The sequence below is a fragment of the Microcebus murinus genome, chromosome 5 (genome assembly GCF_040939455.1).
Source record: "Microcebus murinus isolate Inina chromosome 5, M.murinus_Inina_mat1.0, whole genome shotgun sequence".
NCBI lineage: Eukaryota > Metazoa > Chordata > Mammalia > Primates > Cheirogaleidae > Microcebus > Microcebus murinus.
In genome coordinates, this window is record NC_134108.1 from 114,175,949 (window position 1) to 114,195,449 (window position 19,501).

Here is a 19,501-nt window from a genome sequence, read left to right on the forward strand (position 1 = left end):
CCCGGGGGAATAGGCGGCAGCCCACCCACAGGGTGGGGGGCGCAGCTGAAAGGGGTTGTCGGGGAGGGCGGCCCCTGCCTGGGGTCAAAGGGCGGGCGACCCGCGCGTGCGCAATCGGCGGCGGCGGCGGGGGCGGCCACGAGCTGGGGGTGGGCCAGGCGAGGAGAGGAAGGGGGCTGGAAGGTCTCCACCTTGGCGAGTCCAGCCGTGGAGGCGCATCTTGTGTGAGTGTGAGTGAGTGAGTGTGAGTGTGAGTGTGTGTGTGTGTGTGTGTGTGTGTATAGAGAGACAGCCCCCCACCCCGGCCCGCCGCTCCCTGCCCGCCCCGCCCCACCCCGCCTGTCACCCCCGTCCCTCGGAGCCCGCCGGACCCGGCCGGTGAACTCAACAGGCCCGCCCGGTGCGGGTCAGCGCTGGCGCGGGGCCTGGGGCGGGAGGAGGCGGCGGGAAAGCGCAGAGAGGCTCGGCTTCTTGAGCGGGGCAGGGGCGCCCTCCGCCGTCTAGGGCCACACCACCCTGAACGCGCCCGATCTCGTCTGGTCTCGGAAGCTAAGCAGGGTCGGGCCTGGTTAGTACTTGGATGGGAGACCGCCTGGGAATACCGGGTGCCGTAGGCTTCTTCTTTTTTTTTTTTTTTTTTTTGTTTTGCCTCTTGTTCTGTCCCCTCTCTGGGAGCGAGGCGGCGGCCCGGGGCGGGGGTCACCCCCACCCTCAGCGCCCGCCGCGGTGCCTGGCGCCCCAGCCCGCACCGTGGGGCCTCCTCTTGTCCCAAGCCGCGACACCGCCGTCACGCGGCAGCATGCGTGGCTTCTGGACTGTCAGGTCTCAGACCAAAGGTCTGCTCCGTGGGAACCGACACGCTGGAGGAAACCTTGAGAGTCTGAGAGGGGAGGGAGTTCCAGAAGAAGGCCAGGATGTCATTTTGAGGGAGTATGTGACCAGAACTCGTCCCGTTGCTTTTGGGGTTCTATGGGCTACACGTAGGAATCTTTGGTGGTGGCACCTGATGTTGGGGGATCCGGAGTCACACCCAGACCTGCCCCACAGGCCTCCTTTTACTTTTCTCTTCGGATTCATTATGTTTAAAAAGTGTCTCTTATCTCTATGATTGCATTTTCTTTTCTCTCTCTTTTCAAGCAGATGATGGGAGTCCAAGTATTAAGGTGACATGTGTTGCCCGTGCCCCCCTCCCCCCTGTGTTCTTATTCATTAACCTCTGATGTTGTTCCAGCGTATTGTGGGGGTACCAATGTTAAGGTCGGGTACGTTGCCCTCTCCCAGCCTCCCCCCTCGGGTCAGAGCCTCAAGTGCGCCCATCCCCCAGTCGGTGCGCACCCACCCCATTCCTAATGGAGGTGTATGCCCATCCCCTCCCCCCACCCGCCCGACACCCACCCGATGAAGGTGATTCCTCTGTGTCCACTTGGGTGTCCGTCGGTTCGTACCCATTTGCTGGTGAGCGCGAGCACGTGGTGCTCGTGTGTCCATTCTTGGGCTACCTGGCTTACTGGAACGGGTTCCAGCTCTGGCCAGGAGAACCACGAGAGGTGCCCTCTCACCGCTGCTCCTCCTAGCTGAATAGCACTCCGTGGTGTCCACGCGCCACATTTCATTTACGCACTCGTGGGTCGATGGGCACTCGGGTCGCTTCCAGGTCTTTGCGATTGTGACTTGTGCCCTGACTCTAACCCTAACCCTTACCCAGCCCCGTCTCCTCCTCGGCCCCTGCCTGACTGACTCCTTCCCGCCCGGCCTGTCACCTGTCACCGTCCTCTGCCCCTGCCTGACACGCTCCTCCCCGCCCGGGCCGTCACCGTCCTCGGCCCCTGCCTGACGGGGCTCCTCCGTCGCCTGGGCCTTCCAAGGGCTTGGTGTGGACGCTGGTTCCAGGACGCCCTCCCAGGAACCCGGTAGCAGGGCGGCCGCAGCGTCTCGCGCCACCCAACCGTCCGCCGGCCGGCGGCCGTCGCTAAGTGGCCTGCGGGGGACGTGCCCCCACTGTGGGGCGGGCGCCCAGCCTGGTGTCTTCTCTGAGGCCCCGTGGCTGCTTTTCCCCCCCCGCAAGGGGAGAGCCGCGGAGGTGGGGACCGCCTCCTCGTGGGGACGTACACCCAGCTCTCCACGTCGGATTCCGGGGCTCTCTGTCCTGCCAGAAGGCCCAGCTGGCCTGCGGGTCCTTAGAGTGGCAAAAACATCCGAAAACTGAGATTGAGGGTTCGGTGGTTGTCTGCACTTTTGTGCTGGGCACCCCAGGGAGGCCCGGGGGCTGGCTGGACAACGCGGTCTGCTGGGCGGGGGGGGGGTTTGGAGGAGCAACTGATGCCCTTTGCACTTTGGGTAGCAAGTGTCTGAGGTGTCTCTGAGCCCTGCGCCATGTCGGGGGTGGGGGTGGGAGGTCGGGGGGGGGGGTGGAGGAGCAGGAGGAGGAGGAGGAGGAGGAGGTGGGAAGGGCCGTGGCCTGCAGTCGTGTTCCCGGGGTGGCTTCTTCCACAGGCTGCTTGGCCTGGGCTCCCTGCACCTGGGCCTTTGGAGGACTGGCCCTGTGCTTGCCAACGCTTCCCCTGCAGGGACCCAGAGCTGGGGGGTTGCATCTCTCAGCCCTGGGTCGGGCAGAGCCCCAGCGGGCCATGCCCACAACCTCTCTCAGCACGGGTCCCCCAGAAGGCTCCTTTGGGACCAGGATTCTCTTGCGGGTGACTCTTTAAGGTCTGGCCCCTGGATGGAGGGGCACCAGGAGTAGAGGAGCAGGAAGGGGAAGGGGGTGGCCGTGCGAGGGGACACTTTCAGGCCAAGTCCCAGCTTCAGCCTGATCCTCCTGGGAACCCCGGGGTGTACGTCACACCTCCTGGTTGTCCCGCTCTGAGACAAGGAGCCGGGCTTCGCATTCCCCCAGCAGCCAGTCGTGGGCTGAGGACACCTGGGGCGTTGGGAACTCCCTGGCTTCTCCTTGGCTTAACATCTGGAGCTGCTTGGGAATCGCGCCGCCACACACACCCGAGTGCAGGTGTCTTCTGCACAGACTGCGGGCCTCGCTCTTCTGAATGCCGCTAGCTCGCCACCCACCCACGGGTGAACCTGGTCAGGGTACTTTCTCTCGGGGGCAGACTCTGATCCTGGCGGGCTACCGGTGTCTCTGTTTGCTCGTTTCTTTCTTCCATTTCGGGAAAGGCTTCCTTACTGGGTGTGGAAATCTCCTATGCCTTTCCTCGCCTATTCTGTCAGCTTTAAAATTCTCTTTCAGTTGCCACCCTCACAGATGGATTAGGAAACTCTTTCCGGTGCACTCATTAGTGAAATGACCTCAATGAAGCTGGAATCCAATATCTAATCGCCGATTTTTAGCGAGTCCACACGCCAGGGGGGTCGGGGTCCAATGCAGCCCCGGCCAGGCCCAGGCCCCTTGGACTGGGCCACAGGAGGACACAGAGGAGGGTCCCGGCCCCCACGGTCGCGTTGCCGGCAGTTCTCCAAGGGCTTGGGCGTTTTCCAGAGGTAGGAGATGGAGGGGACTGATTTCTTCAGCGCCCCACTAACCACGCCACCCCACCCATGGGACACATCCCTAGAGAGAGAGAGAGACGCCCCATACACTCGCTCCCCTCCCCCATGCGCTGTGCCCCAGCCCGGGCCCGGGGGAATAGGCGGCAGCCCACCCACAGGGTGGGGGGCGCAGCTGAAAGGGGTTGTCGGGGAGGGCGGCCCCTGCCTGGGGTCAAAGGGCGGGCGACCCGCGCGTGCGCAATCGGCGGCGGCGGCGGGGGCGGCCACGAGCTGGGGGTGGGCCAGGCGAGGAGAGGAAGGGGGCTGGAAGGTCTCCACCTTGGCGAGTCCAGCCGTGGAGGCGCATCTTGTGTGAGTGTGAGTGAGTGAGTGTGAGTGTGAGTGTGTGTGTGTGTGTGTGTGTGTGTATAGAGAGACAGCCCCCCACCCCGGCCCGCCGCTCCCTGCCCGCCCCGCCCCACCCCGCCTGTCACCCCCGTCCCTCGGAGCCCGCCGGACCCGGCCGGTGAACTCAACAGGCCCGCCCGGTGCGGGTCAGCGCCGGCGCGGGGCCTGGGGCGGGAGGAGGCGGCGGGGAAGCGCAGAGAGGCTCGGCTTCTTGAGCGGGGCAGGGGCGCCCTCCGCCGTCTAGGGCCACACCACCCTGAACGCGCCCGATCTCGTCTGGTCTCAGAAGCTAAGCAGGGTCGGGCCTGGTTAGTACTTGGATGGGAGACCGCCTGGGAATACCGGGTGCCGTAGGCTTCTTCTTTTTTTTTTTTTTTTTTTTTTGTTTTGCCTCTTGTTCTGTCCCCTCTCTGGGAGCGAGGCGGCGGCCCGGGGCGGGGGTCACCCCCACCCTCAGCGCCCGCCGCGGTGCCTGGCGCCCCAGCCCGCACCGTGGGGCCTCCTCTTGTCCCAAGCCGCGACACCGCCGTCACGCGGCAGCATGCGTGGCTTCTGGACTGTCAGGTCTCAGACCAAAGGTCTGCTCCGTGGGAACCGACACGCTGGAGGAAACCTTGAGAGTCTGAGAGGGGAGGGAGTTCCAGAAGAAGGCCAGGATGTCATTTTGAGGGAGTATGTGACCAGAACTCGTCCCGTTGCTTTTGGGGTTCTATGGGCTACACGTAGGAATCTTTGGTGGTGGCACCTGATGTTGGGGGATCCGGAGTCACACCCAGACCTGCCCCACAGGCCTCCTTTTACTTTTCTCTTCGGATTCATTATGTTTAAAAAGTGTCTCTTATCTCTATGATTGCATTTTCTTTTCTCTCTCTTTTCAAGCAGATGATGGGAGTCCAAGTATTAAGGTGACATGTGTTGCCCGTGCCCCCCTCCCCCCTGTGTTCTTATTCATTAACCTCTGATGTTGTTCCAGCGTATTGTGGGGGTACCAATGTTAAGGTCGGGTACGTTGCCCTCTCCCAGCCTCCCCCCTCGGGTCAGAGCCTCAAGTGCGCCCATCCCCCAGTCGGTGCGCACCCACCCCATTCCTAATGGAGGTGTATGCCCATCCCCTCCCCCCACCCGCCCGACACCCACCCGATGAAGGTGATTCCTCTGTGTCCACTTGGGTGTCCGTCGGTTCGTACCCATTTGCTGGTGAGCGCGAGCACGTGGTGCTCGTGTGTCCATTCTTGGGCTACCTGGCTTACTGGAACGGGTTCCAGCTCTGGCCAGGAGAACCACGAGAGGTGCCCTCTCACCGCTGCTCCTCCTAGCTGAATAGCACTCCGTGGTGTCCACGCGCCACATTTCATTTACGCACTCGTGGGTCGATGGGCACTCGGGTCGCTTCCAGGTCTTTGCGATTGTGACTTGTGCCCTGACTCTAACCCTAACCCTTACCCAGCCCCGTCTCCTCCTCGGCCCCTGCCTGACTGACTCCTTCCCGCCCGGCCTGTCACCTGTCACCGTCCTCTGCCCCTGCCTGACACGCTCCTCCCCGCCCGGGCCGTCACCGTCCTCGGCCCCTGCCTGACGGGGCTCCTCCGTCGCCTGGGCCTTCCAAGGGCTTGGTGTGGACGCTGGTTCCAGGACGCCCTCCCAGGAACCCGGTAGCAGGGCGGCCGCAGCGTCTCGCGCCACCCAACCGTCCGCCGGCCGGCGGCCGTCGCTAAGTGGCCTGCGGGGGACGTGCCCCCACTGTGGGGCGGGCGCCCAGCCTGGTGTCTTCTCTGAGGCCCCGTGGCTGCTTTTCCCCCCCCCCGCAAGGGGAGAGCCGCGGAGGTGGGGACCGCCTCCTCGTGGGGACGTACACCCAGCTCTCCACGTCGGATTCCGGGGCTCTCTGTCCTGCCAGAAGGCCCAGCTGGCCTGCGGGTCCTTAGAGTGGCAAAAACATCCGAAAACTGAGATTGAGGGTCCGGTGGTTGTCTGCACTTTTGTGCTGGGCACCCCAGGGAGGCCCGGGGGCTGGCTGGACAACGCGGTCTGCTGGGCGGGGGGGGGTTTGGAGGAGCAACTGATGCCCTTTGCACTTTGGGTAGCAAGTGTCTGAGGTGTCTCTGAGCCCTGCGCCATGTCGGGGGTGGGGGTGGGAGGTCGGGGGGGGGGGGGTGGAGGAGCAGGAGGAGGAGGAGGAGGAGGAGGTGGGAAGGGCCGTGGCCTGCAGTCGTGTTCCCGGGGTGGCTTCTTCCACAGGCTGCTTGGCCTGGGCTCCCTGCACCTGGGCCTTTGGAGGACTGGCCCTGTGCTTGCCAACGCTTCCCCTGCAGGGACCCAGAGCTGGGAGGTTGCATCTCTCAGCCCTGGGTCGGGCAGAGCCCCAGCGGGCCATGCCCACAACCTCTCTCAGCACGGGTCCCCCAGAAGGCTCCTTTGGGACCAGGATTCTCTTGCGGGTGACTCTTTAAGGTCTGGCCCCTGGATGGAGGGGCACCAGGAGTAGAGGAGCAGGAAGGGGAAGGGGGTGGCCGTGCGAGGGGACACTTTCAGGCCAAGTCCCAGCTTCAGCCTGATCCTCCTGGGAACCCCGGGGTGTACGTCACACCTCCTGGTTGTCCCGCTCTGAGACAAGGAGCCGGGCTTCGCATTCCCCCAGCAGCCAGTCGTGGGCTGAGGACACCTGGGGCGTTGGGAACTCCCTGGCTTCTCCTTGGCTTAACATCTGGAGCTGCTTGGGAATCGCGCCGCCACACACACCCGAGTGCAGGTGTCTTCTGCACAGACTGCGGGCCTCGCTCTTCTGAATGCCGCTAGCTCGCCACCCACCCACGGGTGAACCTGGTCAGGGTACTTTCTCTCGGGGGCAGACTCTGATCCTGGCGGGCTACCGGTGTCTCTGTTTGCTCGTTTCTTTCTTCCATTTCGGGAAAGGCTTCCTTACTGGGTGTGGAAATCTCCTATGCCTTTCCTCGCCTATTCTGTCAGCTTTAAAATTCTCTTTCAGTTGCCACCCTCACAGATGGATTAGGAAACTCTTTCCGGTGCACTCATTAGTGAAATGACCTCAATGAAGCTGGAATCCAATATCTAATCGCCGATTTTTAGCGAGTCCACACGCCAGGGGGGTCGGGGTCCAATGCAGCCCCGGCCAGGCCCAGGCCCCTTGGACTGGGCCACAGGAGGACACAGAGGAGGGTCCCGGCCCCCACGGTCGCGTTGCCGGCAGTTCTCCAAGGGCTTGGGCGTTTTCCAGAGGTAGGAGATGGAGGGGACTGATTTCTTCAGCGCCCCACTAACCACGCCACCCCACCCATGGGACACATCCCTAGAGAGAGAGAGAGACGCCCCATACACTCGCTCCCCTCCCCCATGCGCTGTGCCCCAGCCCGGGCCCGGGGGAATAGGCGGCAGCCCACCCACAGGGTGGGGGGCGCAGCTGAAAGGGGTTGTCGGGGAGGGCGGCCCCTGCCTGGGGTCAAAGGGCGGGCGACCCGCGCGTGCGCAATCGGCGGCGGCGGCGGGGGCGGCCACGAGCTGGGGGTGGGCCAGGCGAGGAGAGGAAGGGGGCTGGAAGGTCTCCACCTTGGCGAGTCCAGCCGTGGAGGCGCATCTTGTGTGAGTGTGAGTGAGTGAGTGTGAGTGTGAGTGTGTGTGTGTGTGTGTGTGTGTGTATAGAGAGACAGCCCCCCACCCCGGCCCGCCGCTCCCTGCCCGCCCCGCCCCACCCCGCCTGTCACCCCCGTCCCTCGGAGCCCGCCGGACCCGGCCGGTGAACTCAACAGGCCCGCCCGGTGCGGGTCAGCGCTGGCGCGGGGCCTGGGGCGGGAGGAGGCGGCGGGAAAGCGCAGAGAGGCTCGGCTTCTTGAGCGGGGCAGGGGCGCCCTCCGCCGTCTAGGGCCACACCACCCTGAACGCGCCCGATCTCGTCTGGTCTCGGAAGCTAAGCAGGGTCGGGCCTGGTTAGTACTTGGATGGGAGACCGCCTGGGAATACCGGGTGCCGTAGGCTTCTTTTTTTTTTTTTTTTTTTTTTTTGTTTTGCCTCTTGTTCTGTCCCCTCTCTGGGAGCGAGGCGGCGGCCCGGGGCGGGGGTCACCCCCACCCTCAGCGCCCGCCGCGGTGCCTGGCGCCCCAGCCCGCACCGTGGGGCCTCCTCTTGTCCCAAGCCGCGACACCGCCGTCACGCGGCAGCATGCGTGGCTTCTGGACTGTCAGGTCTCAGACCAAAGGTCTGCTCCGTGGGAACCGACACGCTGGAGGAAACCTTGAGAGTCTGAGAGGGGAGGGAGTTCCAGAAGAAGGCCAGGATGTCATTTTGAGGGAGTATGTGACCAGAACTCGTCCCGTTGCTTTTGGGGTTCTATGGGCTACACGTAGGAATCTTTGGTGGTGGCACCTGATGTTGGGGGATCCGGAGTCACACCCAGACCTGCCCCACAGGCCTCCTTTTACTTTTCTCTTCGGATTCATTATGTTTAAAAAGTGTCTCTTATCTCTATGATTGCATTTTCTTTTCTCTCTCTTTTCAAGCAGATGATGGGAGTCCAAGTATTAAGGTGACATGTGTTGCCCGTGCCCCCCTCCCCCCTGTGTTCTTATTCATTAACCTCTGATGTTGTTCCAGCGTATTGTGGGGGTACCAATGTTAAGGTCGGGTACGTTGCCCTCTCCCAGCCTCCCCCCTCGGGTCAGAGCCTCAAGTGCGCCCATCCCCCAGTCGGTGCGCACCCACCCCATTCCTAATGGAGGTGTATGCCCATCCCCTCCCCCCACCCGCCCGACACCCACCCGATGAAGGTGATTCCTCTGTGTCCACTTGGGTGTCCGTCGGTTCGTACCCATTTGCTGGTGAGCGCGAGCACGTGGTGCTCGTGTGTCCATTCTTGGGCTACCTGGCTTACTGGAACGGGTTCCAGCTCTGGCCAGGAGAACCACGAGAGGTGCCCTCTCACCGCTGCTCCTCCTAGCTGAATAGCACTCCGTGGTGTCCACGCGCCACATTTCATTTACGCACTCGTGGGTCGATGGGCACTCGGGTCGCTTCCAGGTCTTTGCGATTGTGACTTGTGCCCTGACTCTAACCCTAACCCTTACCCAGCCCCGTCTCCTCCTCGGCCCCTGCCTGACTGACTCCTTCCCGCCCGGCCTGTCACCTGTCACCGTCCTCTGCCCCTGCCTGACACGCTCCTCCCCGCCCGGGCCGTCACCGTCCTCGGCCCCTGCCTGACGGGGCTCCTCCGTCGCCTGGGCCTTCCAAGGGCTTGGTGTGGACGCTGGTTCCAGGACGCCCTCCCAGGAACCCGGTAGCAGGGCGGCCGCAGCGTCTCGCGCCACCCAACCGTCCGCCGGCCGGCGGCCGTCGCTAAGTGGCCTGCGGGGGACGTGCCCCCACTGTGGGGCGGGCGCCCAGCCTGGTGTCTTCTCTGAGGCCCCGTGGCTGCTTTTCCCCCCCCGCAAGGGGAGAGCCGCGGAGGTGGGGACCGCCTCCTCGTGGGGACGTACACCCAGCTCTCCACGTCGGATTCCGGGGCTCTCTGTCCTGCCAGAAGGCCCAGCTGGCCTGCGGGTCCTTAGAGTGGCAAAAACATCCGAAAACTGAGATTGAGGGTTCGGTGGTTGTCTGCACTTTTGTGCTGGGCACCCCAGGGAGGCCCGGGGGCTGGCTGGACAACGCGGTCTGCTGGGCGGGGGGGGGGTTTGGAGGAGCAACTGATGCCCTTTGCACTTTGGGTAGCAAGTGTCTGAGGTGTCTCTGAGCCCTGCGCCATGTCGGGGGTGGGGGTGGGAGGTCGGGGGGGGGGGGTGGAGGAGCAGGAGGAGGAGGAGGAGGAGGAGGTGGGAAGGGCCGTGGCCTGCAGTCGTGTTCCCGGGGTGGCTTCTTCCACAGGCTGCTTGGCCTGGGCTCCCTGCACCTGGGCCTTTGGAGGACTGGCCCTGTGCTTGCCAACGCTTCCCCTGCAGGGACCCAGAGCTGGGGGGTTGCATCTCTCAGCCCTGGGTCGGGCAGAGCCCCAGCGGGCCATGCCCACAACCTCTCTCAGCACGGGTCCCCCAGAAGGCTCCTTTGGGACCAGGATTCTCTTGCGGGTGACTCTTTAAGGTCTGGCCCCTGGATGGAGGGGCACCAGGAGTAGAGGAGCAGGAAGGGGAAGGGGGTGGCCGTGCGAGGGGACACTTTCAGGCCAAGTCCCAGCTTCAGCCTGATCCTCCTGGGAACCCCGGGGTGTACGTCACACCTCCTGGTTGTCCCGCTCTGAGACAAGGAGCCGGGCTTCGCATTCCCCCAGCAGCCAGTCGTGGGCTGAGGACACCTGGGGCGTTGGGAACTCCCTGGCTTCTCCTTGGCTTAACATCTGGAGCTGCTTGGGAATCGCGCCGCCACACACACCCGAGTGCAGGTGTCTTCTGCACAGACTGCGGGCCTCGCTCTTCTGAATGCCGCTAGCTCGCCACCCACCCACGGGTGAACCTGGTCAGGGTACTTTCTCTCGGGGGCAGACTCTGATCCTGGCGGGCTACCGGTGTCTCTGTTTGCTCGTTTCTTTCTTCCATTTCGGGAAAGGCTTCCTTACTGGGTGTGGAAATCTCCTATGCCTTTCCTCGCCTATTCTGTCAGCTTTAAAATTCTCTTTCAGTTGCCACCCTCACAGATGGATTAGGAAACTCTTTCCGGTGCACTCATTAGTGAAATGACCTCAATGAAGCTGGAATCCAATATCTAATCGCCGATTTTTAGCGAGTCCACACGCCAGGGGGGTCGGGGTCCAATGCAGCCCCGGCCAGGCCCAGGCCCCTTGGACTGGGCCACAGGAGGACACAGAGGAGGGTCCCGGCCCCCACGGTCGCGTTGCCGGCAGTTCTCCAAGGGCTTGGGCGTTTTCCAGAGGTAGGAGATGGAGGGGACTGATTTCTTCAGCGCCCCACTAACCACGCCACCCCACCCATGGGACACATCCCTAGAGAGAGAGAGAGACGCCCCATACACTCGCTCCCCTCCCCCATGCGCTGTGCCCCAGCCCGGGCCCGGGGGAATAGGCGGCAGCCCACCCACAGGGTGGGGGGCGCAGCTGAAAGGGGTTGTCGGGGAGGGCGGCCCCTGCCTGGGGTCAAAGGGCGGGCGACCCGCGCGTGCGCAATCGGCGGCGGCGGCGGGGGCGGCCACGAGCTGGGGGTGGGCCAGGCGAGGAGAGGAAGGGGGCTGGAAGGTCTCCACCTTGGCGAGTCCAGCCGTGGAGGCGCATCTTGTGTGAGTGTGAGTGAGTGAGTGTGAGTGTGAGTGTGTGTGTGTGTGTGTGTGTGTGTATAGAGAGACAGCCCCCCACCCCGGCCCGCCGCTCCCTGCCCGCCCCGCCCCACCCCGCCTGTCACCCCCGTCCCTCAGAGCCCGCCGGACCCGGCCGGTGAACTCAACAGGCCCGCCCGGTGCGGGTCAGCGCCGGCGCGGGGCCTGGGGCGGGAGGAGGCGGCGGGAAAGCGCAGAGAGGCTCGGCTTCTTGAGCGGGGCAGGGGCACCCTCCGCCGTCTAGGGCCACACCACCCTGAACGCGCCCGATCTCGTCTGGTCTCAGAAGCTAAGCAGGGTCGGGCCTGGTTAGTACTTGGATGGGAGACCGCCTGGGAATACCGGGTGCCGTAGGCTTCTTCTTTTTTTTTTTTTTTTTTTTGTTTTGCCTCTTGTTCTGTCCCCTCTCTGGGAGCGAGGCGGCGGCCCGGGGCGGGGGTCACCCCCACCCTCAGCGCCCGCCGCGGTGCCTGGCGCCCCAGCCCGCACCGTGGGGCCTCCTCTTGTCCCAAGCCGCGACACCGCCGTCACGTGGCAGCATGCGTGGCTTCTGGACTGTCAGGTCTCAGACCAAAGGTCTGCTCCGTGGGAACCGACACGCTGGAGGAAACCTTGAGAGTCTGAGAGGGGAGGGAGTTCCAGAAGAAGGCCAGGATGTCATTTTGAGGGAGTATGTGACCAGAACTCGTCCCGTTGCTTTTGGGGTTCTATGGGCTACACGTAGGAATCTTTGGTGGTGGCACCTGATGTTGGGGGATCCGGAGTCACACCCAGACCTGCCCCACAGGCCTCCTTTTACTTTTCTCTTCGGATTCATTATGTTTAAAAAGTGTCTCTTATCTCTATGATTGCATTTTCTTTTCTCTCTCTTTTCAAGCAGATGATGGGAGTCCAAGTATTAAGGTGACATGTGTTGCCCGTGCCCCCCTCCCCCCTGTGTTCTTATTCATTAACCTCTGATGTTGTTCCAGCGTATTGTGGGGGTACCAATGTTAAGGTCGGGTACGTTGCCCTCTCCCAGCCTCCCCCCTCGGGTCAGAGCCTCAAGTGCGCCCATCCCCCAGTCGGTGCGCACCCACCCCATTCCTAATGGAGGTGTATGCCCATCCCCTCCCCCCACCCGCCCGACACCCACCCGATGAAGGTGATTCCTCTGTGTCCACTTGGGTGTCCGTCGGTTCGTACCCATTTGCTGGTGAGCGCGAGCACGTGGTGCTCGTGTGTCCATTCTTGGGCTACCTGGCTTACTGGAACGGGTTCCAGCTCTGGCCAGGAGAACCACGAGAGGTGCCCTCTCACCGCTGCTCCTCCTAGCTGAATAGCACTCCGTGGTGTCCACGCGCCACATTTCATTTACGCACTCGTGGGTCGATGGGCACTCGGGTCGCTTCCAGGTCTTTGCGATTGTGACTTGTGCCCTGACTCTAACCCTAACCCTTACCCAGCCCCGTCTCCTCCTCGGCCCCTGCCTGACTGACTCCTTCCCGCCCGGCCTGTCACCTGTCACCGTCCTCTGCCCCTGCCTGACACGCTCCTCCCCGCCCGGGCCGTCACCGTCCTCGGCCCCTGCCTGACGGGGCTCCTCCGTCGCCTGGGCCTTCCAAGGGCTTGGTGTGGACGCTGGTTCCAGGACGCCCTCCCAGGAACCCGGTAGCAGGGCGGCCGCAGCGTCTCGCGCCACCCAACCGTCCGCCGGCCGGCGGCCGTCGCTAAGTGGCCTGCGGGGGACGTGCCCCCACTGTGGGGCGGGCGCCCAGCCTGGTGTCTTCTCTGAGGCCCCGTGGCTGCTTTTCCCCCCCCCCGCAAGGGGAGAGCCGCGGAGGTGGGGACCGCCTCCTCGTGGGGACGTACACCCAGCTCTCCACGTCGGATTCCGGGGCTCTCTGTCCTGCCAGAAGGCCCAGCTGGCCTGCGGGTCCTTAGAGTGGCAAAAACATCCGAAAACTGAGATTGAGGGTCCGGTGGTTGTCTGCACTTTTGTGCTGGGCACCCCAGGGAGGCCCGGGGGCTGGCTGGACAACGCGGTCTGCTGGGCGGGGGGGGGTTTGGAGGAGCAACTGATGCCCTTTGCACTTTGGGTAGCAAGTGTCTGAGGTGTCTCTGAGCCCTGCGCCATGTCGGGGGTGGGGGTGGGAGGTCGGGGGGGGGGGGGTGGAGGAGCAGGAGGAGGAGGAGGAGGAGGAGGTGGGAAGGGCCGTGGCCTGCAGTCGTGTTCCCGGGGTGGCTTCTTCCACAGGCTGCTTGGCCTGGGCTCCCTGCACCTGGGCCTTTGGAGGACTGGCCCTGTGCTTGCCAACGCTTCCCCTGCAGGGACCCAGAGCTGGGAGGTTGCATCTCTCAGCCCTGGGTCGGGCAGAGCCCCAGCGGGCCATGCCCACAACCTCTCTCAGCACGGGTCCCCCAGAAGGCTCCTTTGGGACCAGGATTCTCTTGCGGGTGACTCTTTAAGGTCTGGCCCCTGGATGGAGGGGCACCAGGAGTAGAGGAGCAGGAAGGGGAAGGGGGTGGCCGTGCGAGGGGACACTTTCAGGCCAAGTCCCAGCTTCAGCCTGATCCTCCTGGGAACCCCGGGGTGTACGTCACACCTCCTGGTTGTCCCGCTCTGAGACAAGGAGCCGGGCTTCGCATTCCCCCAGCAGCCAGTCGTGGGCTGAGGACACCTGGGGCGTTGGGAACTCCCTGGCTTCTCCTTGGCTTAACATCTGGAGCTGCTTGGGAATCGCGCCGCCACACACACCCGAGTGCAGGTGTCTTCTGCACAGACTGCGGGCCTCGCTCTTCTGAATGCCGCTAGCTCGCCACCCACCCACGGGTGAACCTGGTCAGGGTACTTTCTCTCGGGGGCAGACTCTGATCCTGGCGGGCTACCGGTGTCTCTGTTTGCTCGTTTCTTTCTTCCATTTCGGGAAAGGCTTCCTTACTGGGTGTGGAAATCTCCTATGCCTTTCCTCGCCTATTCTGTCAGCTTTAAAATTCTCTTTCAGTTGCCACCCTCACAGATGGATTAGGAAACTCTTTCCGGTGCACTCATTAGTGAAATGACCTCAATGAAGCTGGAATCCAATATCTAATCGCCGATTTTTAGCGAGTCCACACGCCAGGGGGGTCGGGGTCCAATGCAGCCCCGGCCAGGCCCAGGCCCCTTGGACTGGGCCACAGGAGGACACAGAGGAGGGTCCCGGCCCCCACGGTCGCGTTGCCGGCAGTTCTCCAAGGGCTTGGGCGTTTTCCAGAGGTAGGAGATGGAGGGGACTGATTTCTTCAGCGCCCCACTAACCACGCCACCCCACCCATGGGACACATCCCTAGAGAGAGAGAGAGACGCCCCATACACTCGCTCCCCTCCCCCATGCGCTGTGCCCCAGCCCGGGCCCGGGGGAATAGGCGGCAGCCCACCCACAGGGTGGGGGGCGCAGCTGAAAGGGGTTGTCGGGGAGGGCGGCCCCTGCCTGGGGTCAAAGGGCGGGCGACCCGCGCGTGCGCAATCGGCGGCGGCGGCGGGGGCGGCCACGAGCTGGGGGTGGGCCAGGCGAGGAGAGGAAGGGGGCTGGAAGGTCTCCACCTTGGCGAGTCCAGCCGTGGAGGCGCATCTTGTGTGAGTGTGAGTGAGTGAGTGTGAGTGTGAGTGTGTGTGTGTGTGTGTGTGTGTGTATAGAGAGACAGCCCCCCACCCCGGCCCGCCGCTCCCTGCCCGCCCCGCCCCACCCCGCCTGTCACCCCCGTCCCTCGGAGCCCGCCGGACCCGGCCGGTGAACTCAACAGGCCCGCCCGGTGCGGGTCAGCGCTGGCGCGGGGCCTGGGGCGGGAGGAGGCGGCGGGAAAGCGCAGAGAGGCTCGGCTTCTTGAGCGGGGCAGGGGCGCCCTCCGCCGTCTAGGGCCACACCACCCTGAACGCGCCCGATCTCGTCTGGTCTCGGAAGCTAAGCAGGGTCGGGCCTGGTTAGTACTTGGATGGGAGACCGCCTGGGAATACCGGGTGCCGTAGGCTTCTTTTTTTTTTTTTTTTTTTTTTTTGTTTTGCCTCTTGTTCTGTCCCCTCTCTGGGAGCGAGGCGGCGGCCCGGGGCGGGGGTCACCCCCACCCTCAGCGCCCGCCGCGGTGCCTGGCGCCCCAGCCCGCACCGTGGGGCCTCCTCTTGTCCCAAGCCGCGACACCGCCGTCACGCGGCAGCATGCGTGGCTTCTGGACTGTCAGGTCTCAGACCAAAGGTCTGCTCCGTGGGAACCGACACGCTGGAGGAAACCTTGAGAGTCTGAGAGGGGAGGGAGTTCCAGAAGAAGGCCAGGATGTCATTTTGAGGGAGTATGTGACCAGAACTCGTCCCGTTGCTTTTGGGGTTCTATGGGCTACACGTAGGAATCTTTGGTGGTGGCACCTGATGTTGGGGGATCCGGAGTCACACCCAGACCTGCCCCACAGGCCTCCTTTTACTTTTCTCTTCGGATTCATTATGTTTAAAAAGTGTCTCTTATCTCTATGATTGCATTTTCTTTTCTCTCTCTTTTCAAGCAGATGATGGGAGTCCAAGTATTAAGGTGACATGTGTTGCCCGTGCCCCCCTCCCCCCTGTGTTCTTATTCATTAACCTCTGATGTTGTTCCAGCGTATTGTGGGGGTACCAATGTTAAGGTCGGGTACGTTGCCCTCTCCCAGCCTCCCCCCTCGGGTCAGAGCCTCAAGTGCGCCCATCCCCCAGTCGGTGCGCACCCACCCCATTCCTAATGGAGGTGTATGCCCATCCCCTCCCCCCACCCGCCCGACACCCACCCGATGAAGGTGATTCCTCTGTGTCCACTTGGGTGTCCGTCGGTTCGTACCCATTTGCTGGTGAGCGCGAGCACGTGGTGCTCGTGTGTCCATTCTTGGGCTACCTGGCTTACTGGAACGGGTTCCAGCTCTGGCCAGGAGAACCACGAGAGGTGCCCTCTCACCGCTGCTCCTCCTAGCTGAATAGCACTCCGTGGTGTCCACGCGCCACATTTCATTTACGCACTCGTGGGTCGATGGGCACTCGGGTCGCTTCCAGGTCTTTGCGATTGTGACTTGTGCCCTGACTCTAACCCTAACCCTTACCCAGCCCCGTCTCCTCCTCGGCCCCTGCCTGACTGACTCCTTCCCGCCCGGCCTGTCACCTGTCACCGTCCTCTGCCCCTGCCTGACACGCTCCTCCCCGCCCGGGCCGTCACCGTCCTCGGCCCCTGCCTGACGGGGCTCCTCCGTCGCCTGGGCCTTCCAAGGGCTTGGTGTGGACGCTGGTTCCAGGACGCCCTCCCAGGAACCCGGTAGCAGGGCGGCCGCAGCGTCTCGCGCCACCCAACCGTCCGCCGGCCGGCGGCCGTCGCTAAGTGGCCTGCGGGGGACGTGCCCCCACTGTGGGGCGGGCGCCCAGCCTGGTGTCTTCTCTGAGGCCCCGTGGCTGCTTTTCCCCCCCCGCAAGGGGAGAGCCGCGGAGGTGGGGACCGCCTCCTCGTGGGGACGTACACCCAGCTCTCCACGTCGGATTCCGGGGCTCTCTGTCCTGCCAGAAGGCCCAGCTGGCCTGCGGGTCCTTAGAGTGGCAAAAACATCCGAAAACTGAGATTGAGGGTTCGGTGGTTGTCTGCACTTTTGTGCTGGGCACCCCAGGGAGGCCCGGGGGCTGGCTGGACAACGCGGTCTGCTGGGCGGGGGGGGGGTTTGGAGGAGCAACTGATGCCCTTTGCACTTTGGGTAGCAAGTGTCTGAGGTGTCTCTGAGCCCTGCGCCATGTCGGGGGTGGGGGTGGGAGGTCGGGGGGGGGGGGTGGAGGAGCAGGAGGAGGAGGAGGAGGAGGAGGTGGGAAGGGCCGTGGCCTGCAGTCGTGTTCCCGGGGTGGCTTCTTCCACAGGCTGCTTGGCCTGGGCTCCCTGCACCTGGGCCTTTGGAGGACTGGCCCTGTGCTTGCCAACGCTTCCCCTGCAGGGACCCAGAGCTGGGGGGTTGCATCTCTCAGCCCTGGGTCGGGCAGAGCCCCAGCGGGCCATGCCCACAACCTCTCTCAGCACGGGTCCCCCAGAAGGCTCCTTTGGGACCAGGATTCTCTTGCGGGTGACTCTTTAAGGTCTGGCCCCTGGATGGAGGGGCACCAGGAGTAGAGGAGCAGGAAGGGGAAGGGGGTGGCCGTGCGAGGGGACACTTTCAGGCCAAGTCCCAGCTTCAGCCTGATCCTCCTGGGAACCCCGGGGTGTACGTCACACCTCCTGGTTGTCCCGCTCTGAGACAAGGAGCCGGGCTTCGCATTCCCCCAGCAGCCAGTCGTGGGCTGAGGACACCTGGGGCGTTGGGAACTCCCTGGCTTCTCCTTGGCTTAACATCTGGAGCTGCTTGGGAATCGCGCCGCCACACACACCCGAGTGCAGGTGTCTTCTGCACAGACTGCGGGCCTCGCTCTTCTGAATGCCGCTAGCTCGCCACCCACCCACGGGTGAACCTGGTCAGGGTACTTTCTCTCGGGGGCAGACTCTGATCCTGGCGGGCTACCGGTGTCTCTGTTTGCTCGTTTCTTTCTTCCATTTCGGGAAAGGCTTCCTTACTGGGTGTGGAAATCTCCTATGCCTTTCCTCGCCTATTCTGTCAGCTTTAAAATTCTCTTTCAGTTGCCACCCTCACAGATGGATTAGGAAACTCTTTCCGGTGCACTCATTAGTGAAATGACCTCAATGAAGCTGGAATCCAATATCTAATCGCCGATTTTTAGCGAGTCCACACGCCAGGGGGGTCGGGGTCCAATGCAGCCCCGGCCAGGCCCAGGCCCCTTGGACTGGGCCACAGGAGGACACAGAGGAGGGTCCCGGCCCCCACGGTCGCGTTGCCGGCAGTTCTCCAAGGGCTTGGGCGTTTTCCAGAGGTAGGAGATGGAGGGGACTGATTTCTTCAGCGCCCCACTAACCACGCCACCCCACCCATGGGACACATCCCTAGAGAGAGAGAGAGACGCCCCATACACTCGCTCCCCTCCCCCATGCGCTGTGCCCCAGCCCGGGCCCGGGGGAATAGGCGGCAGCCCACCCACAGGGTGGGGGGCGCAGCTGAAAGGGGTTGTCGGGGAGGGCGGCCCCTGCCTGGGGTCAAAGGGCGGGCGACCCGCGCGTGCGCAATCGGCGGCGGCGGCGGGGGCGGCCACGAGCTGGGGGTGGGCCAGGCGAGGAGAGGAAGGGGGCTGGAAGGTCTCCACCTTGGCGAGTCCAGCCGTGGAGGCGCATCTTGTGTGAGTGTGAGTGAGTGAGTGTGAGTGTGAGTGTGTGTGTGTGTGTGTGTGTGTGTATAGAGAGACAGCCCCCCACCCCGGCCCGCCGCTCCCTGCCCGCCCCGCCCCACCCCGCCTGTCACCCCCGTCCCTCAGAGCCCGCCGGACCCGGCCGGTGAACTCAACAGGCCCGCCCGGTGCGGGTCAGCGCCAGCGCGGGGCCTGGGGCGGGAGGAGGCGGCGGGAAAGCGCAGAGAGGCTCGGCTTCTTGAGCGGGGCAGGGGCACCCTCCGCCGTCTAGGGCCACACCACCCTGAACGCGCCCGATCTCGTCTGGTCTCAGAAGCTAAGCAGGGTCGGGCCTGGTTAGTACTTGGATGGGAGACCGCCTGGGAATACCGGGTGCCGTAGGCTTCTTCTTTTTTTTTTTTTTTTTTTGTTTTGCCTCTTGTTCTGTCCCCTCTCTGGGAGCGAGGCGGCGGCCCGGGGCGGGGGTCACCCCCACCCTCAGCGCCCGCCGCGGTGCCTGGCGCCCCAGCCCGCACCGTGGGGCCTCCTCTTGTCCCAAGCCGCGACACCGCCGTCACGTGGCAGCATGCGTGGCTTCTGGACTGTCAGGTCTCAGACCAAAGGTCTGCTCCGTGGGAACCGACACGCTGGAGGAAACCTTGAGAGTCTGAGAGGGGAGGGAGTTCCAGAAGAAGGCCAGGATGTCATTTTGAGGGAGTATGTGACCAGAACTCGTCCCGTTGCTTTTGGGGTTCTATGGGCTACACGTAGGAATCTTTGGTGGTGGCACCTGATGTTGGGGGATCCGGAGTCACACCCAGACCTGCCCCACAGGCCTCCTTTTACTTTTCTCTTCGGATTCATTATGTTTAAAAAGTGTCTCTTATCTCTATGATTGTATTTTCTTTTCTCTCTCTTTTCAAGCAGATGATGGGAGTCCAAGTATTAAGGTGACATGTGTTGCCCGTGCCCCCCTCCCCCCTGTGTTCTTATTCATTAACCTCTGATGTTGTTCCAGCGTATTGTGGGGGTACCAATGTTAAGGTCGGGTACGTTGCCCTCTCCCAGCCTCCCCCCTCGGGTCAGAGCCTCAAGTGCGCCCATCCCCCAGTCGGTGCGCACCCACCCCATTCCTAA

General features: G+C 63.6%; 6 non-coding genes across 6 annotated transcripts; all 6 read left to right on the top strand.

The window, feature by feature from the left end:
• The first annotated feature begins 498 nt into the window (after positions 1 to 498).
• On the top strand, positions 499 to 617 carry LOC142871340 (5S ribosomal RNA). The gene has a single exon (XR_012919583.1). It is a non-coding gene; the product is annotated as a 5S ribosomal RNA (ribosomal RNA).
• Positions 618 to 4,126: 3,509 nt separating this feature from the next.
• Positions 4,127 to 4,245, top strand: LOC142871050 (5S ribosomal RNA). The gene has a single exon (XR_012919396.1). It is a non-coding gene; the product is annotated as a 5S ribosomal RNA (ribosomal RNA).
• A 3,514-nt stretch (positions 4,246 to 7,759) lies between these two features.
• LOC142871341 (5S ribosomal RNA) lies at positions 7,760 to 7,878 on the top strand. Its single transcript, XR_012919584.1, has one exon. It is a non-coding gene; the product is annotated as a 5S ribosomal RNA (ribosomal RNA).
• Positions 7,879 to 11,389: 3,511 nt separating this feature from the next.
• LOC142871051 (5S ribosomal RNA) lies at positions 11,390 to 11,508 on the top strand. The gene has a single exon (XR_012919397.1). It is a non-coding gene; the product is annotated as a 5S ribosomal RNA (ribosomal RNA).
• Positions 11,509 to 15,020: 3,512 nt separating this feature from the next.
• Positions 15,021 to 15,139, top strand: LOC142871342 (5S ribosomal RNA). The gene has a single exon (XR_012919585.1). It is a non-coding gene; the product is annotated as a 5S ribosomal RNA (ribosomal RNA).
• A 3,511-nt stretch (positions 15,140 to 18,650) lies between these two features.
• On the top strand, positions 18,651 to 18,769 carry LOC142871052 (5S ribosomal RNA). Its single transcript, XR_012919398.1, has one exon. It is a non-coding gene; the product is annotated as a 5S ribosomal RNA (ribosomal RNA).
• The last annotated feature ends 732 nt before the right edge of the window (positions 18,770 to 19,501 follow it).